General features: G+C 36.3%; 1 protein-coding gene across 18 annotated transcripts in view; it reads left to right on the top strand.

Annotated features, from left to right (window-relative positions):
- Window positions 1-24319, top strand: part of ERC2 (ELKS/RAB6-interacting/CAST family member 2) — a 421439-nt gene that overhangs the window by 315433 nt on the left and 81687 nt on the right. Inside the window, exon 21 of one of the 18 annotated variants that reach the window (XM_064432579.1) lies at window positions 68-3400. The exons of the other annotated variants lie outside the window; for them this stretch is intronic. The gene's annotated coding sequence lies outside the window, so the exon portion shown is untranslated. Of the gene's footprint in view, window positions 1-67; window positions 3401-24319 lie in introns of those variants that run through there. 18 annotated transcript variants of the gene reach the window in all.

Here is a 24319-nt window from a genome sequence, read left to right as displayed (position 1 = left end):
AATTAAATTGAGTGTATATCCATCTTATTTAGAAAAGCTTCTATGTATTTTTTTGTTGTTACTGCAGACATCTATAAAAAGCTAATTGTGAACATGAAGAAAACAAGAGACCCAATGAGAATGAACATGAGGAATATATTTTATGTTGGAGAGGAAAATAGAATAGAAACAATTTAATATTAAAAGTATTTGAACTGCAGGAATGTGGGTTTCTAGAAAAAAAATCTTCACCTTACTATTTTGTACTTTGTGTATTTGTCATAATTTGTAGCTATAGAGTTTAAATTATTTAAACTGTGACTGCATTTCCGTTGCAACATGGAACATGTTTATGAACCAAAGCATGTTTTTGCCCTTCTAGAGACTCAAAACTACATTTGATTTGGTTTAAGAAAACCTGTGTGTATAGAATACAATGATTTTGAAAGCTGGCTGACAAGAGACAGAGGGAATATTTATTTAGCATTTATTAGTGCAGTGTAAAATAGATTATATGCTTTTGAATTGTACATGATTTTTCTTTAAGAGGGTTTTTTTCTTACCAAAAAACATAAGTGCCTGATATATCAAAACATTTAGCTTCAGATCTTGTTTTGTTCCAAGACTAATGGTTATGATTGATTTATTCAACCAAAGTTTTCCTGGAGGCCATGAGGTAGGACTCTGCCTCAGTAAAGATAGTTCAGGCTGGGTCTCTAATTATGTTTAAAACGTAAAGTTAGTTTTAAAAAAAGTCCCTTTAAACTTCAGGATGAGAAAGTGCTGTTAGTTTACAGAGAGCCTGCAAGGTGTCCATGGAAATCCCCCTGGCCAGCCCTTTTAGCAGCCAATGTAGCTGCAGTGCTCGAGTCTTGTTAGAAACAGGATCTCTTCCCCTCTCCTCACCCTTACAGAGGAAAAAAAAAAGAAAGCAAATCATGAGGTGATGATAACTTTTAAGAATTAAGCCTGTATAGCAATCTGTCATGGGTAACTGAAGCCATGTGACCCTCAGAAAATGTTTTGTGGTGCAGGTAGAACACAAGTGCTTGTTTTCCCTTTCCAGTTCCAACCACTGAAGTGCAGCAGACGCTGGAAAAACAGTTCAGGCTTAGCCACAAGCTGTCCATGTGTGTGAGAGAGCTCAGCACAAAACCTGCTTGTACAGTATTTTGTTTGTACAGTACTGTAGACTGCCTTCTGTGTCAGATGTGAAGTAGATTGGATGTTTGGACAAATTTATTGTCTGTGACATCCTCAGAGCAGGGTTACCTTCACATGTGAAACAGAGACTGACTGAAGCCTGTGCCTGGCAGCAGCTGATGGCTAGTGCTTCTGAAAATAGGATATTAAAGCTAAACTGCTAAATTTGGTTTTAGGAGCAGCCCATAAAATTTGTAAATTTAAAATTTAGCCTTGGTAGACAGTGGGTAGGCATTCTTCACAAGGCATCAGTGCCATTCAGTAAAAAAACTCCTTCAAAACAGAAATTGTCTGCAATGTGTATGAAAGAATAATGCTCAGGAAATACTCACTGTTCAAACTACTGGATGTGTTTCATATGCTTCAGGGAGGAGGAGGAGAAGGCTATTATAAAACAAATGTGGTGCCTAGATTTGTCTTTGCTGAGATGTGGTGAACAGTTCTCTTTCAAGATGTGCTTGCTAAAACTAGCAGTACAAAGCAGAACACAATTTGGTCATGTTGCTATATATGGATATGCTTAAAGGCACTAACTATTAGCTATTGTTCTGCTTTTTGTTTTCATTATTTGAAGTTAGGACTTTTGTAAATAATTTATTTTTCTTTTTGTTTGGCTTGTTTTGGAAAAAAACATGCTAGCTTTGAAATGAGCATCAGTAGCATGCTAGACAAGGGAAAAATAAGGAGCATGACAGTTTGCAGCATTCATTTTCATTTTCTCACTGAGTGTGTGAATACCAGCTCTATGCTTAATTAGATAAATGGGTGTTGCTGCATTGACTGGAGCCCAAGGGCAATTTGGATTTGTGAATTTTTAGGCATGATTGTTGTTTTACTGTAACTTAGTTTTTACTAAACAAAAGGAGGAAACTCCCAAACAATGTTTGTTTTCCAAAGCATAGACAGATTTGTGTCTAGTCTTTATTCCTGTTAAAATACTTCTGTTCTTAATGGAAGACATTTATATATTTTATTTTTATTGGGACATTTTATATTAGTTAAAAAATTACTTTTCTTTTATTCCCAAAGATTTCAGTACTACTGCTAGTATTTTTAGATATTAATTGCTCACTGCTGAAGACAGAGGGTTTTCATTAAAAGTAGAGATTTGTTTAGCTGTATGTATTTGGTTATTTTTTTAATTGATTATATGCTGGCAAAATGTCAATCACTTGACATGAGAGTTAAGGCTGGAAGTTGAACCCCTGGGCCTGTTAGAGTTGGTGAAAGCCCTGTTATTTCTTTCAGTGCTGTCCAGTTTTTACTCAGAGCAGTTTCTTCCTTTTGATTGTTCTATTCATTGTACACATATAGAGTATTCATTGCACCTGTGCATATATACAAATGTATTCTCAAAATTATTTGTATGAACTAGATGTTCTTTGACAGGCATTTATCTAATCTTAAACTTTGTGTTTATGAAGCACCAAATCATACTCATGTGTAACTGTAGAAATGAGTTATATAAATTCAATGGGTTTTTGTCTCTTCCTTGTATTTTAGCTCTATGAGGCCATTCTGCCTGAACTTTGGTCTCAGCTTTTTCACTGCAGGTGCAGAGGGTGTACAAAAAAGAGAAAATATAGCTGATGAGCTAAACTTTAAAGCTTTTGATGTAGTCAGTCTGAAGACAACAATCACAGGGCCTACTATCATCATCAGTCGTGCTCTTTTATAATCTTCCATAGTAAAAATAAATAACATACCAGAGCAGTTTTAAACACTGTAGAAAGTGAGAAAAGGCTGTATGTGTTTTCACAGCTTTCATCTTTGTTTTGAAATACTATAGTTGCTGTAAATTGGAATAGTTAATTACTGATTTCACACAAGTAATAAAATCATCTACCTGTTGTTTAAAATCTGAAGCTGTCGACATCTTGAAAAAAGTAGCAAAAATCTGCTCTAAAGATATGATTTCGGTGATGAATTGCATTGTGTTGGATTTCACATCTACAAATTACCATGAGAATGTGTGAAATTACTGTTATTTTATTTGTCTTGAAAATGGTTTCAAAGGGTTTTTAGTGAATATTACAGTATGTCAATGTGGGACTGCCTGCAGATCATTCTGGTTGGAAGGTCCTGGTTTGTTTGGAAGCAAAAATACCTCCCGACCTAATTAAAGGTCATATGACATAAACTTTTGAATGTAAGATTTTACAATTGAACACTAAAAGATTAAAAACCCACAATTTTGAATAAATAAGATTTGAATAAATTGTTCTGGGAAGTTTGTGAAAAAATACAAGAGAAAATGTTCATCAAAGGATGGAAAATTTATACCTAATTAAAATCTTCTAATATCTCTTTTTAATATTCTGTTAGTTACAATACTATAATGCCACCTTAAAAATAAGAAAAAAATAAGAAAACCTTCCTGTCCTGAACTACTTAACATCAATGAAATACCAGTTGTCATTGCATTTGTCTCTTGGTTTTCTCAAGAAAAACCTCTGAGAGGTGATGACTGCTGTCAGAGATAGCCAGTCCCCCCAGCCACAAGCCTGGAGCCAGTTTGGAGTCACATCCACACTCTCTGTTGTGCTTTCTGCTCTTCTGGCACTGGTTCTGTATGGGAGCAGGTTTGCAGATCACACACCTTCACTAATGGAAGCACATCTTCAGGGTGTGGTGTCTGGAGCTCAGGCTGAGCTGAGGGTGGTGTAGGTGCAAAGAGACAAATGAAAGCATTTGGCTGTTCCAGCAGGCATCCTTGCATACTCCTGTCCTTTTTCTGACAGAGTAAAGGCATTGGGCAGGGTGGGATTGTCTTGAGTATGAGCCTCAAATCAGTGGCTGAAGCATAATAATTTATAAATAATTCTACAACAGAGAGTAAAAACACACAAAGATGAGAAAAATACTGCTTTGCGTGATTTAATTAAGTTCAGTATTTGCATCTTGGGATTGTTTTGACAATATTAAGCTATTTGTATACTTTTGCTCTAGTAGCAAATACTAATGTAATGAATTAGAAAAAGCTAAGAAATGCCTGTTAATATTTCTGATTTCACTATACTGTCCCACTCTAATTAGTCATCTGTTTTGGCATCAATGTTCTTATTTGTTAAAAAAAAATCTCTTGGGCTAATTGCTCATTTCCAGTGGTGATGGAATGTCCCTGTATATCAAAATGGTATATCAATGTATATCAAACCTTGCTATTTCATTTTGTCCCTCTTTTGATCTTTGCTTTACAGACAATTAACCAGTGACAATGTGTATAGCTCTGTTTTCCAGAAGGGCTGTGATGATTTCACTGGAGCTTTCCAGTACATCTGGCTGGCCAGACCATGAGCTCTTCTTCAGCTTGGCTCTGAGTTCTACCAAAGCCAGCCAAGCTAGCTACACAGTTTATATACTAGTTTTACTTTAAACCAGAACTTGTTTGCTAAAATGAGCGAGCTACTCACTTGAACCACGTTACTGAAGGGTTTGAAGAGGTCATGGTCTGGTAGGGGAGAGGGATGAGAAGCTGGGTTCTTTCCACAGCACACCTGAATGGATGAGGAGATCTGTCCCCAGCCTAAGCCGTGCAGCCATGCCAGCTGAGGACATTATTGCCACCCACCATTATCCACTTGCTGCTCTTTTTCTGCTGGGATTGTAACCCCCCAGATCCATCAGCAGAAGAAATCAATCCCTTATCAACTTCAAGCCAGCTGAGCCAGGTTAGCATCAGTAGTGATGAGTGCCCATTCATCAGGCCAGCCTGGTTGTCCTTGCCTGGTGTGGATAAGGGAGCAGAGGAGCAGTGATAACATCCAGCTGATGGCTGGGGCACAGCAGCCAGTGCCACTAACATCTTCAAGTGGAAAGGCTTAGTCTGGAAGAGAATTATATCCATCAGTTAAAAACAAAAGGACCCTTCCTGAAATCACTTTATCTTCAAAGGCTATAGCACCAATTTAGGTAATCAGGTTATTAAAATAATAGAAATTTATCCAGTGCAGTTTTCTTGTTTAACTAATCAGAATCAGAAACTCTTTGTTCATTTTGCAGATAGACATATTTCTACCAGATGCAAGCATGGAGATCAGTAATAAATGATATTTTCCATGGAGCTGTAATTTTGGAGAGTAAATCTGTGTCACATTTTAGGAAAACAAGTTCTTCTAAATCTTTTTTTGTTGGGATTTTTTGATAGATCTTGCAACATGCTTTTTCTGAGCCAATTATATTAATAATATGATTAATTTTGTCACACATAGTTCTAAGACCTTGAAATTAGGTGATAAATCTCAAACAAATCTGGAAGCTTATATGGTTGCAGTTCCCAACGTGGCTGAGGCCTCAGTCTGAGTTTGCTGGAGCCATTGAAGCAGCACAATTGCATTTTTTTGTGTTGTGTCTTCTGTCTGCTGAGCTGGCCTGCTTGTGAGCTCCTCATGAGGATTCATATTAGCTCCAAGAATATGGTGAGGGTCAAATGTAAACACTGAGGTAAGTTTTTAATGATTTAGGGATTCTGTTAGCTAGGATGATTTTGATTATGGCAGTTAGAGGTTTTAGGTATGACTTTGGTTCTAAAGGCCAATAGGAATTTATACCTGAGTGAGTAATAACAGATCCCAGCATTCTGATTAAATTGTGTTTTGCATTGAACGTGCTCTAAGATTGCCTTTATGTTTTTGTTTGTTTTTTTTTTTAAGTAATTGAGTATTATATCCTTACTTACATTAATTGCATGGCAAAAAATGATGAAAGTTTCTTGCCTTCAATGTTATGCTGCTGAAAAAGTATTTTTATCAAGTTTCTAAATTCTCTTGTGTGCTTTATGTTGCAGCTGTGCTTAGATTTAATGAAAGCATCCTTATCTACCCTATTTAACTTACTCACAGTCATACTAAGTCTGAGATTGACAAAATTGTTGAGAAATTTATGTAGAACCTGTAGCACTCATTTGCAATATATTTATGAATGATAGGACATTTTTAAAAGAACTTGGAAAACTGCTTAAAATTTGCTAGCTGCTTTTTTTCTTTTCTAAACCACATTCAGCTTTTAATCCATCTATTACACAACTCATCTTCTAAGAGATCTTATTCTCCATTTGTAAATTTGCCTAATTTCTAAAGTCAGTGGCAGAAACTTTAATAAGAAACTGTTGTATTGTTAACAGTTTTATAATTGAAATGAGCTATTTTACAGTTGCAGTGTTGCAAATCTCTTTACCTTGAGGCTTATAATCTATTTCCATTGAGTAATTAATAAGTGGAAGCATATTTAGAACTAGAATTACTCTTTTTTTATGAAAATGAATAATCCTCAAAAATATCTGTTAGTAGTAATAGTTCTCAGAGTTGTCAACCAAAAAAGCCGGTAACTGATTGCAAGTGAGAAAAGAGCTCAGAGTACTAATTCCTTTTTTTTCCATTTATCTCTTTTACTTTATAAGTTTCTAATGTTTAATTAGAAGAAGTGAAGACAACTTGTTCAAAAATTGCAGTGTCTTAAGATACCTTTTCTTTTGGTTTTGTGAGAAAGAGAGGTCTTAGTATGAAAACTGATGAACTTTTGTGTGAATCCTTCATAGACAGAGTCTTATTGCTTGAAGGAAGTTTGAAAAATTTTATCTGGATGTGATCCTTCAGAAGAAAAATACCCCATCGTTCCCTCTTAAAAGCAGTGTAGCTCCAAAAATGTACTTTAAACAAGCTGAATGAGAAAACCTTGCCTCAGTTACAGAAAAAAGGTACAGTACAGAGAAAAACCCATGAGCTCTCTGGCTGTATTTGACTGCTGTTAGCACCAAAACCAAATGAGTACTGTCAGCTGTACTTTTATCAGTGTGCTCTGTTTTTTCTTGAGGATTGATAGGTTTAAATGTACTGATTCTCTCCTTGAGTCTGTCAAACTTTGATCTGATGCTGAAGTGTTCAAAAGCTTCATACGTTGCAGGGTTTCAGTGAACTTGATCCTACAGGTTTAACTTAAATATTGTTTCCATTTTGAAGTCTGTCATATGGGTGTACCACAAAGAGTTTTTGGTTTTAGCCCTGATGCCTTGAGTGGTGGTATGCAGCCAGTAACAGAATACTTGGAATAAAGAAAAATCCTGAAATGAATCCCTCCAGCTATGGGCCAGTTGAGAGTGAGAGAGACAGGATGTAAAGTAAAACCAGTATGTCTCCTTTGATCAAAGGATAGATTCCCCACCACCACCCAGCAGGTGATTAACACATAAGTACATTCTCCCCTAAATGGGTGGAGGGACAAAGCTGAGTATCTGCTTAGCACCCATAAAGCAAACTTCAGTTAATAACTGATGTTAGAAATATTTCAAATGCTGTCTTTGTGCATTCAGCTTCATGGTTTTATGTGATCTGATGCATGTAAGTGCAACTAAATTGTCTTAGAATAGGAACTTCTCCAAAGAAAGAATTGCTAAGCACATTAGGAAACTGCATTTTGATTTTCAGAAAAAAAAAAAAGCTCTTTCCACATGTAACTGGTTACATATTTTTCATTTGTATATGCTTTCTATATTTAGAAGAATTCATTAATAGTCAACTGCACCATGAATTTGGAGTATGGTGCAACAGCCCTGCAGGGTGTGGTGGTACATGGTTTTATACATAAAAGCTGCTCAGAAACAGACTTGACCAGCTGGAAGATCTGAAAGCCACAGACTGTTTTTACTTCAGAAGTAATGACAGTGGGTGTTTCAGGGCTTTTTTTTCCCTGAAACTATAATACTGGGTTTAGAAATCTTTATTTTCTCATGGTTTCATCATATTTTATTTATTAAGTGCTGAATACATGTTTGTTGAAGAGGAAGAATGTAGCACATGAAGCTTCCACTGTCCTGGAGGATTTACAAACAGCAACACATTGGTGTCAGTAAACTCTGTCATTGTCCCATTGAATTTTTGAGGACAAGATTTCACACCAGAACTTTTGGAGAGAATGTCAGCTGTGCTGTTCTCATTTTCATGATTTTGACTCTCTTTGCAGTATAAATCATGAATGCAATCTAAATATAACACACCTTTGCTGTATTTTACTCCAGGTATGATATAAAAATCTCACCAATGACTCTTTTTAACAAGTTGCCTCACTTGAATTGCCTGATGGGATATCATTTTAAGAAAAGATGTATTAAGAATTAATTGTAGTATAGATATTTTTAATATGAAAAAAAATCAAAACATGTGTCTCATCAAGCAGGATCTACCACATATCATCATTCAGACACCACTCAGCTAATTACAAACCCAGTATTTTTTTATAATTTTATCATGTGAGATCAAATGTAGAGATATATATATGACACAGATGGTTTTTATTAGGATTCTACAAACACTAATTAAAGTATTTATCCCATTGCCCTAAAACTCTTACATTCTTTTAATATCATGATCGAATTTTTTGAAATGGACAGAGATCCATTGCCAGATTCTAAAACAACATGGAATATCTAAATCTAAAATTAAAAAAACAAAAACAACAAAACAAATATTGAAAAAATCAAGTGTGGATATGGTGTTCTAGAAAATAATCCCAAATCTATGAAAGCTGCACTGGTTATTGGCTTTGTTGCAAGACTGCACTGTGGTTGGTCCAAATTGTTTGCATTGCTATTGGTATTATAAGGCAATTTTAGCAAGCCTTTTGCAAGAAAAATATTGTTTATCAGCCAATCACTTTTCCTTAGACCAAAGGCAATAGTTGGAACATAAAACCTCCAAATCTGCAGGAGAGGTGTTTGACAAAATAATACAATTTAGTAAGATGGAAGAACATTGGTTTAAAATGTTATTTACATATTGTTTTTCTATATTCTTCCCAGAAGTGGTGGTCAGGTAGTTCCAGCAGTGTGTTTTTTAAATGGTGACAGATAAAGGCTCTGTGGCAAGGTAAAAACAGGTGCTGAGCATCAGAACAACTTATTCTGTCTTTGGGGGCTTTTTTTAATAGTAGAAAAAACTGCTTTCTTCTTCAGTGCCCGGTTTTATGTTGCTCCATAATTTTAGCTCAAGACTCCATATTTTCTGACCCACTGCTCAGAGCCATGTCATGATACAGTTGTGACAAAGCATCACCAATCTCCTGAGGCAGCCCTGGCTGCCAATCACAGGTCGGCTCTGTCCCGAATATCCCGAATATCCTGGGGCTGAATTCTTGTTTGCATTTCCTTTACAGAGAGCCTGCGGTTGTTATTACACCTGCTGGTGTTCAGTGTCACTGACCTCTCACCTAAAGCACCATCAGGTGCTCTCTGGCATCCAGCCCGCTTCAATTAGCTTCATTTGTCATGTACTCCTATCTGCCAGCAAGCAAACTGCAAAAAGAGGTCAAAGTAGGGATTTTTCAAATGTAAATGTTTCCTGCAAGCTGCTGTTGAACCGTAGACATGTCATTCAAAATGCATGTTGCTGCTTGCCCACTCGCTCAGCAAACGAATTGTCTTTTACAAGAGCTTGCTTTTCTCAGTGTCTTTGCAAGTGTTGTCTGGGGTTGTTGCATGCATATTCTTATTGCCAAGTATTGTTGCAGACAATAAATAAATCACAATATTTAGAGCATGTTTCACCCAGATGCTGCTTTGAAATACTGAATGAAAATGGGGAGGGGGAAAAAGTTTTAAACCACGAACAGGAAGAATCCGAGTATCATGTTACATCTGGTGCTTTTTTAATATGGGATGTGTTCAAATTTATTTTACAATATGATATTGAATCTGTATTTTAATTTTAAAAAAATATGTCCCCCTTTATGGTTCGGGGTTTTTTGCTTGTTTTGGGTGTTTGACTTTTTTGGCTTATTTTGCTAATTTAGCTCCTAGGACCAAAATATGAGTAACATAGTAAGATGTAGTTTCTGGTAGTAAATGATCTTTTAAAACTTATTGGTAATTAATGTCCTGAAGAATTGTGTGGATTCTGCAAAATTATTAAATATTTTAATACCTATGACAAGAGTACAGCTTGTATAAGGTAGTGGTCCTTGAATTAAAATTACTGCAGGAAGACACTGCTATTCCCAGGAACTGAAAGGAAGCATGATGAGGTGACAGAAAATATTCTTCCTGCCTTATAGAATAATAATTTCTTTTTGGTTTTGCCATTCTTATAAAGGAACTGAAACTTCATCAAAAAACTATACAGTTGTACTTGGACCAAGATTTAGCAATTTTGGCTGAATAATATCCTGGCTTTCTTCTGCTGCTTTTTCATTCCCACTGCCAGTAGTGAGGAGGAAAGATTTGGCTTGGTGAGATGGGAGTGAGAAGGAAGAGATTGGTTGTGAAGTTGGGAATTGGCTTTCTGGAAGTGCAGGTTGAGGAAAAGAGCCCCCTCCAAGCAGTGATTGTCGTGTGTGATTAATGGCAGAGCTGCAGTCCCGGGTGTGTTTTCAGCAGGGGGAGGCAGGAAGGAGCTGGAGGACTGGGTTAGTTTTAGCATGAGGGCAGGGCGTCGTTTGTTTTGGCAGGATTGAACTTCTGAGATGGAGTGAAAAGGTGAATGGCAAAACAGGTTATTTGGGTTATGTCCAATGAGAGGGGTAGGTAAACTGTGTGCTAAGAGCATTAGGGGTAGAATTAGGATACATGGAGAACAACAAAGGACTGAGAGAAAAATAGTCATAATTTCTTTCAACTCTTCTAGTTATTCTTTGGTGGATTTTCTCCATCATTCTTTTGAATTCATTTTGTTTCCATTTTCTCCTCTTTTCCTTTTCTCATGTTTTTTCCCTCTTGTCTTTGGCTAATCTCACTTGATAGCACAGTTTATTTACTGTGGCTTTGCTATAGTTCACAATCTGCATTCCAAACCCAGATCCAACTTGTTTTCTCTCAATTAAAATCATGGCTACTGCAACCTTAGGTATCCAGTTATTAACTCAAGGAAATACATGTAAAATAGATCATCTACCTTTTGCTTCTGCTTCCTTATTTCATAATTTAACTTTTCAAATAGTTTGTTTTAATGAATTTGGTTAGATTCCCCAAATAGTCAAATTACTGCAATCTGTAATTTACTTTTGCAGGTATGTAAATGAACAGCACACAGCTGAAACCTCAAGGCAGGAAAGGAGAGGGAGGTGAGGTCTAGAAGACAAAGGAGGAGGAGGTTTTCCTTCTGCCTTTGATTTTGGCTGTGTTGTGCTAAAGCAGCTTTTGTTTTGGTGATTACTTCAGGCTATGAATGTGAGAGCCCCTTTAGAAAACTGAATTTCAGAATAGAAAACAGTTCTTTTATTCATTGCTAAAGGTAATAACTAACACATATAAACTATAAACTGTCTGCTACTCGAGGTGAGTCACTACACAGAAGTTTTAACACAAAATAAACTGCCTGGGATTTAGTATGGATGGAGATATAGCATAAACAGCATCTTACCAGCCCAAAGACAAATCTTCTGAAAGGCTCCTCTCCTGCTGAGTTAGACAATTTATATTGATTACATTACTACAGTAAAACATTTGGGCAGCAAGAAATAGTCATAATTGGCATAGTGAGTTAAATTACCTTCAATCATGTAAAGAACAGAGCATAGAAAAATAAGTAGCTGAAGAGCAGGTCAAATTTTAAGTCAAAAAACGCCACAACAAGCTATTAAACCAATAGTATTGTAACTGATATTATTTGTTTCAGATGCTTTTATTTGCTCTTGTGAGCTACCAATAATACATGAGCAGCGAGAACTTTTCTTCTTTCATTGTGGCTTTTTGTCAATTCTTGCAAAAGCCCTATTCCCTTTAGGAAAAATTAAAAAATTGTTCCTTTTGTTCTCCACATCTAACGGAAACTATACTGGAAAAAACATCTTACCTGATTTTTCTTGTCAGATGTCTAAATTCAATAAGATAGCCAGGCTGCATTTAGGTTTTGAATTTTTTATTTTTTTTTAAGAATTGTCCATTAATGGATGGAGAATTCTGACATATATAATGGATTTAGAAACACATATGTACGTTACAGTTAGATATAGAACATAAAATATAACTTTTAATAAGATTGGTTTCACTTTTATTACTTAATGAGTTTTTGAATTAAACCCCTCAACTTTTGAGGTTAATAATACCCTGGCTTCTGTTTTCCACTTGGTAGAATAAAGAGTTTGAAAGGTCTTCACAGAATTTAACATATTCTAAATCATTTTCAGGAGCTAATCAGGAAGGTTGTAGGAAGTTATATATAAGACAAAGTAAATTACTTTTTCCCTCAGTGTGGATGGAGCATCATTGACACTCTGCTTTTCATTTCTAAGAGCCAGGGCCTTGTCTGCTGGACTCTTCACTCTCCAAAGGCAGTCATGGGCTGCTACTTGGCAGACTTTCCAGTCCATTCCAAAGGCAGTTTAGTCATAGGAATCCATCTTACTGTTCTCTCTCCAAATAAGCAGATCTTTCCTAATTTCTGTTTGTCTGTTTTCCTGTAGAATATGAGGAAGTGATTTTAGAAAGAATCTGTGAATACAGAGTGCATAGTATAAATTTACTCCTATGAAATCAGGAATGACTCAAAACTTTGGGTGTGTGGTAGAGAAAGAATTTTGGATCCTTATTGCCAATTTCCAAGGCAACTGCTGAAATGAGTCTTGAACACTTGTTCTCACTTTAGCAATTTCTGGCAGAGACAATGTTATATTGTATAGGACAGCTTGCATGATATCCAAAGCAGGACAAAAATTTGGAAACAATGGAAGAATTTGGCACATACTAATCTGTAGGGTGTGCACATAGTTTAAATAGCTTTACGATGTGAAATCTCTGTGCTTGGAGTCAATAATCAAAAGCTTTACAGGTTTAGCAGAAAGAATTCCATTTTAAAACAAAATTAACGTGTCATAAAAAAATCTCAACGTGAAACTGGAGTGCAGTATGATGTAGTGCACCAAGGCTTACATGTCCAAATCCTTTTTTTTTTCCATTTTCTAAACAAAGACCAGTGCACACATGCAGATTGAAATAATGAATCAAATCTATGTTAAGTGTCAATACGTTTGGTGCACATAATTTTATATCTGTATTTGAAAACACTGATTTCCTTAAATTACTATAGCACGTACATTTACATTTTTTATAATGTTGTTTTTACAAACTGTCATTGACAGCAGACGAAGAGAGCTCATGCTTATGTAAGAACCTAGATACTCTTTTAATAGCTGCTTTTTTGCCATTTGACATCTACTAAATTTCCCTTTTCTTCTGATTTTCTCAGAATTGTGCACTATTTGCATTACTGTGGTGAAAGAGCTGTATCATGGTAAAGAACATGACCAAAATGCCCGTACACCATCAAAGAATTCCCAATGCTAAAAAACTGTGAGTGGGTTTGATTCACCAAATTTAAGCTGTCTTTATGTCCAGGCAGAAATCAGCTCTACCAGATTCTAGATCAGGTCTGTAGTGTTTTCCCAAGGGTTTGCCACTTAGTAAAAAGGCAGCTTGTTGTGCAGAAGTCTTAAAAGTATAAGCTCAGCTATTTTGGTTTTGTGGTTAGGACAGTGCTGTTTATTGAGTTTCCAGGTAGGAATCTGGTAGGTTATCTAGCACTCAATAAATTACAATATGGCCATTGAGCTAAAAAAACCCCAAGATACCTGCAGTCTCATCACTGGAAATTAATCAACTGGTCAATCTGCCTATTTAAAACAATATTTCAAAAATTACGAGATGCCCTCTGGCAGGACTTCCTCATTCTGCAAGGGTATATTTGCATTTGCTTCCTATTTACAACAACTTCAAAGAAAACTCATTAATTGCCTGGATGTATCTGCTATGTTTTGTTGGTTTATCTTATGTTTGCAAGCACACTCTAAGCCCAAGCTGTAAATATATTGTACTAATTAGATTAACAATTTCCTAATTATGTTATTTTCTGAAAGCTTGACAATTAGACATGCATTGAAAAATAAATATATCAACATTTGAGGTTGGAAGAATGCATGTCATGGCTCTTTCTTTAGTGAGTAAGATACTATTTTCTTATCCTGACATGTCCAAGGAAGTCCAGATCTAAATTCCTTTGGCCAGTTGGCTTGACTCTTCTTCCAGGGACTGAGCAGCAGTGCCAATTTTTTTTATCCATCCTTATTTACACAGAGTGACTGGAAGCTTTCAGAGTCAATCATTCCAATCACTCATACCTGAGCTGAACCCACATGAATGCAAATCCATCTGGCATTTTCCCATCCCATTAAATTTGCATTTTGAGCTGTATGGGTTGCATGTTTCTCGCTGGTGTAGTCAAACGGTGTTTATTATTTTGTGAGACCAGCTTGACCAGTAGCATCCTCTGTGAGGCAGGGAAAGAAGGAAGGGCTTGTGAAGGCCACACTCAGGAGCAGAGCCCCAGCTGCTGCTCCCCCAGGGCTCAGGCAGTGCATGTGTGTGCTGGGGAGGTGCTGCTCAATGTCCCTTTAGCTGCTGTGTGGTGTGAGAGTGATGAGGCAGAGCACGCCAGCTTTCCCTCCCAAAGGATCCAGTTGTTCATATTGGCAGGAAGTTTTACTTACCAAAGTGGTCAGCAACTGGCAAAGTGAGCACATCCAGCTCTGAGGTGTTCCTTACACACATTTCTTCATGGGAATTTCTTGTGTTAATAAAGGTACAGTATCCAGCATGCTTAATATGCTGTTTTATTTATCAAGGCAAAGAAACAACTGTATGAGGAAGGTCAATATACAGTAAAAGTTATTTTAGGTTGAAGGTTGATATGTTGGTGCTTGTGGTTTGTTGTTTAAATCTTTAGAGATTTTAGCAGTTATTTCCTGGAAGTTATAGGAATGATGTGAAATACTAGAAGGATTTTCACTTTTCATTTTCCCCATCTTCCTTTGAGAGGAGAAGGTTACTCAGCCTCCTAAAATTAATCCATTCCTTAGTCATAAATTTTATAAAATTTTTGAGGACTTCAATATTTTGCCTGTATTAAGGAAGATGTGTGACTATGTTTTAAAAAGTACACAGATCTCATTCATAGAAAAACTGAATAAAATTTGATCAATTGAAGTGTTATGTTTACAAAACTTTCACTTTCTTCTTGTCTGCACCAAATAAAAACCTACAGATGATCCTTGTTAAAGGTAGTAAGTCCAAGGAATTCCCCAAGGAATTCTCCAGGACGAGATGTCTCAATGCACTGTCCTACCATTAAAGTGATTTCTTTTCACTATTGCATTTGTTGTAGAATGTTATTTTTACTGAAACTACTAGGATTTAAATATTTTTCTTAAGGGAACACGTTTCTCCAAATTATTCACTGAAAAGTAGAATTAATTTCTACATCTATTAAAAAGTCCCAAAACTCATCAAACTGTTATCAGTCAAAAAAAACCCCAAAAACAACCCAACAAAAAACCCAAACAAATAAATAAAAAAAAACCCAAACAACAAACTCCCCCAAAAAAACCACCAAAAAAAAATCCCCAAATAGCAGTTTAATAGTTTATTTAAAAAATAATTTTTTGCTAATATGATTGTCAATGTTAAGACACACCATGCTTTGTCCTAAAGGTTTTTGATGGGGCACTGATGGGTTTAGTAGTTTGTGATCATTATGACAGGCTGGCTGCTAACAGACCATGCCTGTGGTTATCTGGAGATCAAGGTGCAGCATCTGGAGAACAAGGTCTTGCATCTGAGTCCTTCTGGAAAAGGGAGCACAAGGCTTGGAAGGAATGTTCCAGCTACCTCCATCCTTTCACCTCAGTCACAGGCTTTGCTGTATGTGAAGTTTAAGGGCAGATGAGTTATTTCCACAAAGGCTCCTGTGTTAGCAGGTTTTAGGGCTGGCTCCATGTTCTGTTATCACTGTTTTCTCAGGAGGATGACTGCAGCTGTTCTTTGATTGAAATATGAAGAAAGATGTGTTGAAGTCAGATAAGCATCACTGCTAAAGCAGCTTTACCTCCCAATTTGCTGGTCTTTGTAACATGGCTACTAATAAGAGATGCTGAAACTGAGCTTTGTACTTGATTTAAATTAAAATCTTGTAAGGTATGTAAACCTCAAGAAATTTTTCTTCACATAGCTCTGATTGAGACAAAATACACTCATGTCATTGTGAAATGCAAGGCACGGAGTAAGGGAACCTCATCTGACCCTTGGTAGTAGTTCTGTAGGACTTTTTCTTGTCATTACTTATGATTATGATTTGCATTTTTGATGATTTATTAGTCTTTATTTTTAATATGTGAAGTGATTTGTGGTTGGCCAGCAGTAGCTTCTTTTAACTTCGTTTCCAAAGCTGCACTTGTAGGACCGCATTCAGCAGCAGATTAATTCTCAAATACCTTGGTTCAGTTTTCGCAGTTGCTGCCAAGGAGCCCTTCTTTCACAGACCATTTTACTTTGTGATACTTGCAATTAACAGTTACTTACAGCAAGTTTGCTTCTGTATTCTCCACAATGGGAAGTAAGCCTTACTGATGGAAAATACCAATGAAGATAAGGAACATGAAAATTTACAGGAAACTTTGTATGTCTTGGTGATATGCCCCCAAAGTGCTCTGGCAGATTCTGAGGATTTTTTGGATATAAGTAGAACTGAAGAAATGGTCAGAACTGGTTTATTCAGATCTCATTTGATTTTTGGTTGTGTACAATGGCGAATGGCATTCTTTTAAAAATGGAATACTGCTTCTAGTACTGCTTAAATCCACTGGATGTAATTTAAATTCCATTAAGAATGGATCTGCTAAGGTGTATTTCCACACAATACATTATGTGAGAAACTAATCTCCCAGCTTTTAAATGGCTTCAAAAATATGTATCATTGCCAAATTTCTTGCCATGACATTGAACCAGTAAATTTTTCAGTTCATCTCTAGATGAGGTTTTACTGCATTAGAAATTGTGTTTCAGCTTCAATTCAACACGTGTCAAAACATTTTCAAAATAACAAAACTTTATATTCAGTTGCAGTCAAAGTTAAAAAAGCCAACAAACTTGTTTTCAGTAGGGTTTAGTTTCTCTCCATGATGGTCTGTTTCTAATCTTTTGTATTGCAATTAAAAATAAGAAATACATAACTTTTTAGTATTTTAAATTTGCAGTGAACTCAGGAATGTGAGTAGCTGCACAGAGTATACAAGAAATCTGAAGCAAGCATTCTACTCTGGGCTCTTCCTTCTGCTGCTTTCTGGGGCTCCCAGAGCCTGTTATCATTAAACAACTTTATATTATGCAGAGGCTTGAAGGGGAACAAAAAGATGGAGTGAAGTAGAGCCCCCATAGTGGGAAAATCCTGGGTTGTTTGGTGAAATACTGTGAGGTCATTATAGGAAAGCAAAGAATTTACAATTAATTTGGATGAAATAACAAAATTATGCTCTATTTTAAACCCTTTACAATTTTAATGAGACTGTAGTTCATTTTTGAGAAGCTCCAGTGTCACTTCCAACCAATTAGCCCCATGAAAAGCAATTAGAACAATGAGGTTTTAGACTCTTTTTCCCCTCCTACATTGTTTTTAAGGAGACTGACTCTAAAGTATTTAGGCATAGCTACCCTCACTGTATCCATTATCACTCTTTCTTTTCTCTTTTGTATTAGTGAATGTAAACCAAGACATTTTTAGCCTCCCTGGTTTTCATTCAGTTTTTCAAACAAAGTGGTAGTGACTAAACAGCTCTATCAGCCTCTCAAGGAGGCCAATTTAAGCATTGGCAACTTGCCATAAACATAAAAATACTATTTATTTATTTATTTACCAGGTGGGGGTCTAAGATGGAGCAAGTGCCCCTTTTAGTTTTCTTAAACAGAAGTTAAATTTGAATGAGTTTGAATCTTCTTCAATAATAAATTTAAATATCAAAAAATAGCAATAATTACAAATGTTGAAAGGAGATTGCTAGGCTGAATACCTAAATCCATTGTATGGTGGAAAGAAGGTATCAAGTTTTTTAATTACTATTTTCCTATCCCAGTGAGTAAAAAATCCCATTACTTTTTTTTTTTTTTTTGGCATATTTTAGTGTAAAAAGCAATTCACATTATTATTGGTAGCATTCATACCTTGTTTTAAGAAATATCTGTTTGGTTTTCTGTTTCCAAAGCTGAGTCAGTGCTAGAATTTAAGGTTGAAATTTCATTTTGAAATTTTGTGCATGTAACTTTGCCACTCAGTTTAGGCCCATGCCCCTGCTTTGCTCCTGGGTGTGACTCCAGTCTTGAAAGGCTCCATTTGCAAATCCTTGTTGCATTTATGGGTGGGTAGCATTTTTTGGTGGGACTTCACGGGGATAATGTAATCCATCTCAATTTCTGAAAACTGTTTGCAAAAATTCCCACCTGATTTCTGAACCCAGCCCATCAACTGCATACTTGGATTGACACCTGGTAATCATTTTGTCATACTGTGAATTAAAAAAACTGACACCTCAGTTGGTCTCTGGTTTTTATTTTCCAAACTGTAAATAATAGTGATGCTTTTTAAAAAGAATTATCCTCAGTAGCACTGATATCACATTCATTGGCTTTCCCTCTATTTGCTTTTTCCCTGGTCAATAATATTTGCATCTTAAACTTGAAAATAAAAGTCCAGGGAATCAAAAAGGCATATGTTCATTCTAGGAGGATCATCTATGATGTTCATATTTTAGCATAATTTTAAGCAGTATGGTGCTTCCTTTGAAACACAAATCAGGGATTTTTGATGGTTTAACAAAGTGCACAGTATGGAGGAGTGACTGATAAAAAACTTAGTAGCAGATGTGTGTCAGACTACAAGAAACCTTATGTATCATGGATAAGTTAAAACAGGGATCCTTAGAGGAAAGTAATACACTGTTGATTTTAAGGTTTAGAAAAAGCATCCTGCTGGATTTTATTTAGGAATTGACACAGCTGCACAGACTGCAGACTATGAACGGGTCCCTATTCTGCTGGAATAAGTGAGATATCTTTAAGTATCCTCTGCCATGGGGACCTGCACTATTTCCATAGGATCAATCTTCATGAAATTGAGCTGATATTTCAGTGTGTTGCTTGGAGCAAGGAAAGATGTTTACTCTGTGCTTTCCTGTGCTGCCTAAAATAAAGACCAGAAAAGAATTTTCCTAGGTGGAGTGAATGACAACAATTCATTCTTCTAGCAAGTTAATGATTTCTGTCTTCTTATTGGAATGGGAATTTATGTAATTCTCAAGGTTAATGCTCACAAACTGTGATTCAATAGCAAAAGCAGAATTTAATGACGGATTTCAAGGATTTTTAAGGATTTCATGCTTTATGGAGACAAGACTTTCTGACAAGTTGTCCTGAGATTTTTGTCAGGTTGCAAAGCTCTGCTGCTTCTGGTGGCCCAACATTCAGGTGTAGGTTAATACCTTAATAAAAGCAAGATATTACCTTCTGTTACATAGGTGTGCCTTTGGCTCAGAGTGGAAGCTGGGGCTGGTATTTTGTCCTGGAAGAAGGCATAGATAGTTTTGGGGGGAAGATTGTTTCTGGGGGATTAGAACTCCATGCTTATACACCTACAGCAGCCCATGCCCTGACAGGGAATTTGCAAATTGCATTCTAGGGGACACTGCTTCTGTACTGTGCTGACTACAAGAGTCACAAATAAAGAGAGAAGTTTGATGCTTCCTGGTGAGCCAAAAACATGCTGTCTGTATGGGTTAAGTGATGGTAAAACAGCACCAGGGTTGCAGAGTGCTGTAAAGGATGCATGAGATGAGAGAGACATAGCCTGGTTACTGCTGCTCTGGTCTGACCTTGGAGAGTTCAAGCCAGCTCCTTTTTATGCCAATGTGTTGCTTTACTCATTGTGAAATCATGATGATAACCCTGCTTCTGACAGAAGAATATGTTCGGTTGTTTGCTGTTATATTGGGTATGTCACCATTTTCAGCTTGTCTTCAGATCACCACATTTTTCAGGAAAGTATTGGTCATCAGGGTCAAATCTAACTAAGGCACTCATTTTCTTGGTATTCTGCTTCACTTAAAAGTGTCCATTCTATTTTTTGCTGGAGTCAGTATGTTTTAATTTATTTTTTTTCCTAAACTATTCAATCACATTGATAGTTTTATTTAAGTTTTGTTGATTTTACCCAAAATGAGGTGTGGCTTGTGTCTTGGTTCATATATACTTGGTTTGAAGGGTGGGTGGATACCCGTCTGGATGACAGATGTTACAAAGATAAACTACTGTCATATGCCCTAATATTGTTTCTGAAGGTGATTAATCAAGTGATTAGCAGAGCTGTCAGAATTGGCTTACATTTAGTTGCTCAAGAAAGCCTTTTTTTTTGCCACTGACTTGTCTTCCTTGAATTCTTAACTGGTAACCTCTCCTGTTCCTGTGGGGAGACAACATAGAGACCTCTGCTTCCCAGGGGGTAGTTTTAGAGGGTAGTTTGTGAGGCATAAATTCTTTACCTTTAAAGAGCAGTTATGAGAAAAATGTCAGCGCAAAGGATTTCCTAAAGTCAAATTTGAAAAAATTATTACTGAAGAAGTTATGAAATAATATTTTTGGTTACATCAACCTTAGATGTATTTTCTTGGAAATACTTGCTTTAGTGATTAAAGATATGGTTGGCTGTTTGGTTGGTTTGTGCTGCTTCATGTGGGAATTTAACTGGCCTGCATTAAAATAATTCCTGATTTGAAGTTTGTCTTGGAAATATAATGTTTTCTATATTACTGTCAATATTCAGTTGGATGTATGATCAGTGTTCACAAAGGTGATGTGTTTTTGGATATGTATTTGTTTATTTAAAAAGAAAAATAGTCACAATTTAAACACAATGAAGCTTTCGGTATCTTGTTTTAGTGGTTAAACTCTATGTACTTGTTCTGGAGGAAGGATCTGAATGGGAGTAGATTTTTAGAGACAAAAGTAAAAAGGAATTTGTGAGCAAAATTGGATTTTTTTGTTTATTTTTAGCAATGCATTTTGTTTCTGAGTTTCCATACAGGCATGAAAATGTGAAAGATTTAACTGAGAATCTAACAGAAGCTTTGGAAAATGAATGAATTCCTCTTCCTTCTAATGACAGATTATAAAGGTGGTTTAATCTTACACTGTGAGTGAGTGTTCTCCTGGCAGGTTCTCATGTGGACAGATTAGGCATCCGTCTGAGACACTGTTATCATATTGATTCCTTCCCTTGGAAGAATGCAGGCTTTTACTCATGTCAGAGATGATTCCAAGTGGCTTGCTGAGATTACATCTTGCATGTGAGTTTTGTCTGGGATTATGTTACATGGGAGTGACAGTTTTTAGCAGGCATGGTTCAGGTGGTGCTGCAGGAAAGGAGGAGCTCTGCTCAAGGGGAAAGGCTGACATACACTCATGTAGAAAGCAGCTGAGGGAATTCCTCAGCTCATGTTTTTGAACAGTGCACATGTACACAGAGAGCAATATCAAAAAACTGCAGCTGATTTATGTTCTCAGGCAGTTGTGTATAAACCACCCTCATGTCTGGGTGCTCCAAAACCAAGTGGCAGCTCAGATCACTTTTAACAGCATGTTCATTGATGGACAAAGGGAATAAATATTTCCTGAGCCAAAATTGATTCATGGTCTGGAGTGGCACTCGGTCCTACTCAGACAGATTTAATGAATAAATCAAAATCTTATGTAAAACTCAGAAATGAGTATTTTGTATAAATTTTCCACTATATGTTAGCATAAATAGATTTTTACTTAAGATGACATTCCTGCTTGAAGCAGTGCTGACTTCAGAGTTAGATTAGGCTTGTTTGGACTGAGATATTTTACCAGAAACTCATAGTATATAGTCAATGAAATTTATAGACACATATAGACAGGTAGTACAGAAGTGAGAATACTTTATGCATTTGCTATCTGCCTTTCATTCCAGTAAAGGTGAAGCAAAGTTTCAGAAGTTATAATGAAGTACCAGATGTAGCTGAGAGGTCTTTGCTGGCATCACAAGTTAAATTTAAATGAGTCTTCTCAGCAGGAGAACTTGGGGCTTGCATCAAAGAGACTTTAGTTCATCAGCAGTCAGTCAGGAACAGGGAATTTAAGAATCACTCTTACCTGTATATCTTGCATATCTACAGATCATTAAATGCCCTTTTTCTATGTGAGATTGAGCTGCTGTGAAGGGAATTTTGCACATAACTTCCTGGTGACACCACAAGTGCTAATACACTTGTGAATTTATTAGAGAAGTCAAAAGAACCCCATGAATGAACCTCTTTTCTCTATTTGCAAACCCTGAATTTTGTCTTCTCTCCTTGTTTTTTTTCCCTTTAGATTTCTAATAATACTGTACTGGCCAACTATATAGTACTACTTAGTGTCTGTTAAGACCTCAGATCACAGATGATAGTAACTAATTCAGTTTTATCCAGCTGTAAGGCTGTTATTAGGCTATAGCAATTTTGCAGTAATTATCAACTGGAATCTGTTACCCAAAGAAGAGCTTTACATTCCTTTATCAATAGATTGCCTTGTCCATTTTCCTATGTTCATAGCACAGAAATCAAAAGAACTTGCAAAGCTTCTTTAATATTTTATAGGAGAGTAAGACATTCCAATTAATCTTAGCTTGTTATTTTATAGCCATGTGATATGAATACCCAGAAAATATCTCTAAGAAGACAGAAATGATTCATGAAAAAGGAGAGACAGGACAGTGTATATGGAAGTACAAACTGTGAAAGCTTGTCTAAGTGTACTGGTGCTTCTGTGAAGGATGCTCCTGCCCTTTCCTTGACTCCTGAGTCCTTTTTGCCATTATTACTACTCATGCTCAGCCTGCAGATCTGGCTGAACATAACCCTTACAAAAAAAAAAAAAAATTATTGCTCTCTTCAACCAGTGAGTTTATCCAGCTCACCAGCTGCAAAAAGTATATTGAAGCCAAAAAAGGTTAATGATGAGAACTGCAATCTGTGCCTGGGAGGCTCGGGGAGAGGGGACATAGGAAGGCAGGATGTCCACTTGTAGCAGAAGAGCAGATAAACTGAAGGCAATTATAAAACTATGCCCACTGGCATCCGGTGAAATGTTCAGAGTTACTGCATGTTGGTGCGACTAAAACAAACAAAAAATAGTCCAAGGAGTTGGGATTTCTAATGTGTTCAACCAGTCAGGAGGGTTTTGTTTTCTGTAAACAGTCCACTAACATGAGGTCTTTGGATTTTACCTACATAACCCGTTCTTTAAAGGTCAAATACAAATTTACCCTGTCGTGTCTTTACTGATTCAGCATAACAAAAATGGCTTTTTCCTATCATTGCCAGCTGTAAATCATTCAGACTAGTCTCTCTTTGGATAGATTTCAGTTGTCATTTCTTATATATAGCACTTGAAAAAAATATTTCTAACCAGAAGTTGAACTTCAGTAACAAAGTGCCTATTCATTAGACATGATATTTCCTGGATATCAGAAGGGTATCTGCAATAGCCTTTTATCAAAGAAAAGATAAGATTCCTCCTTTCCCTGTGACTGAGCCAACCCCAGCAAGGAGCAAAAAGGGGAGTTCTGTAAGAGAGTTTTGTATCCTGTTCCAGGTAGTTAAGTCAATTGCTTTTCAGTTGGCATTAATAAAACATATCTTTCAGTGGTAGATTAATCCCTAGCAACAGATGTCTTTACGTAGAAATGCATTAAATATTTTAAAGTTTAAATGTATTAAAGACGCTTACACTTGAACTAGGATTGGATTTAAATATCCATTATTTTAAACACGGAGAAAGTTTTCTGGTTTTCACAATCATAAATATGTACAGACTTTTCAGGGAAAACTGAGCAACACAATGAGTGAAGTCAAAGTAGGAGGAAATAGAATTAGTTCTACATAATGGGCCATTCCAATTGTAGAAAAGAGGATTTGAAACAAGTTAAAAATATATAATTAAGTGACAGCCATTGGTCTGCTCTAATTTACATTCCAAAAAGGTGGCCTACAGTTTAAAGCCTCGGTCCTGCAGAACTCAATACAAACAATAGAAGTTACAGCAAACTCCCTAGCTTGCCATGACAATCCCAAGCATGGAAGAGAAGAAGACATCTGAGATGATGAAAACTCAGAAGTGCTCCATTACAACACTGAATTTTATAGGTCTTCCAAATAAAAAAAATGTTTTAGGAAAAAATGCAGTGCACACAGATTTTTTTTATTTACTGATTCTATTATCTTAACATGACAGAATTTAGACTGATGTTAGAGGTCTAAAAATAGTGTAGAGAATTGC

This window comes from Passer domesticus, chromosome 9 (assembly GCF_036417665.1).
Source record: "Passer domesticus isolate bPasDom1 chromosome 9, bPasDom1.hap1, whole genome shotgun sequence".
Classification (NCBI taxonomy): domain Eukaryota; kingdom Metazoa; phylum Chordata; class Aves; order Passeriformes; family Passeridae; genus Passer; species Passer domesticus.
The sequence above is the reverse complement of the archived record's forward strand: the minus strand, read 5'-3'. Positions and strand labels throughout refer to the sequence as shown.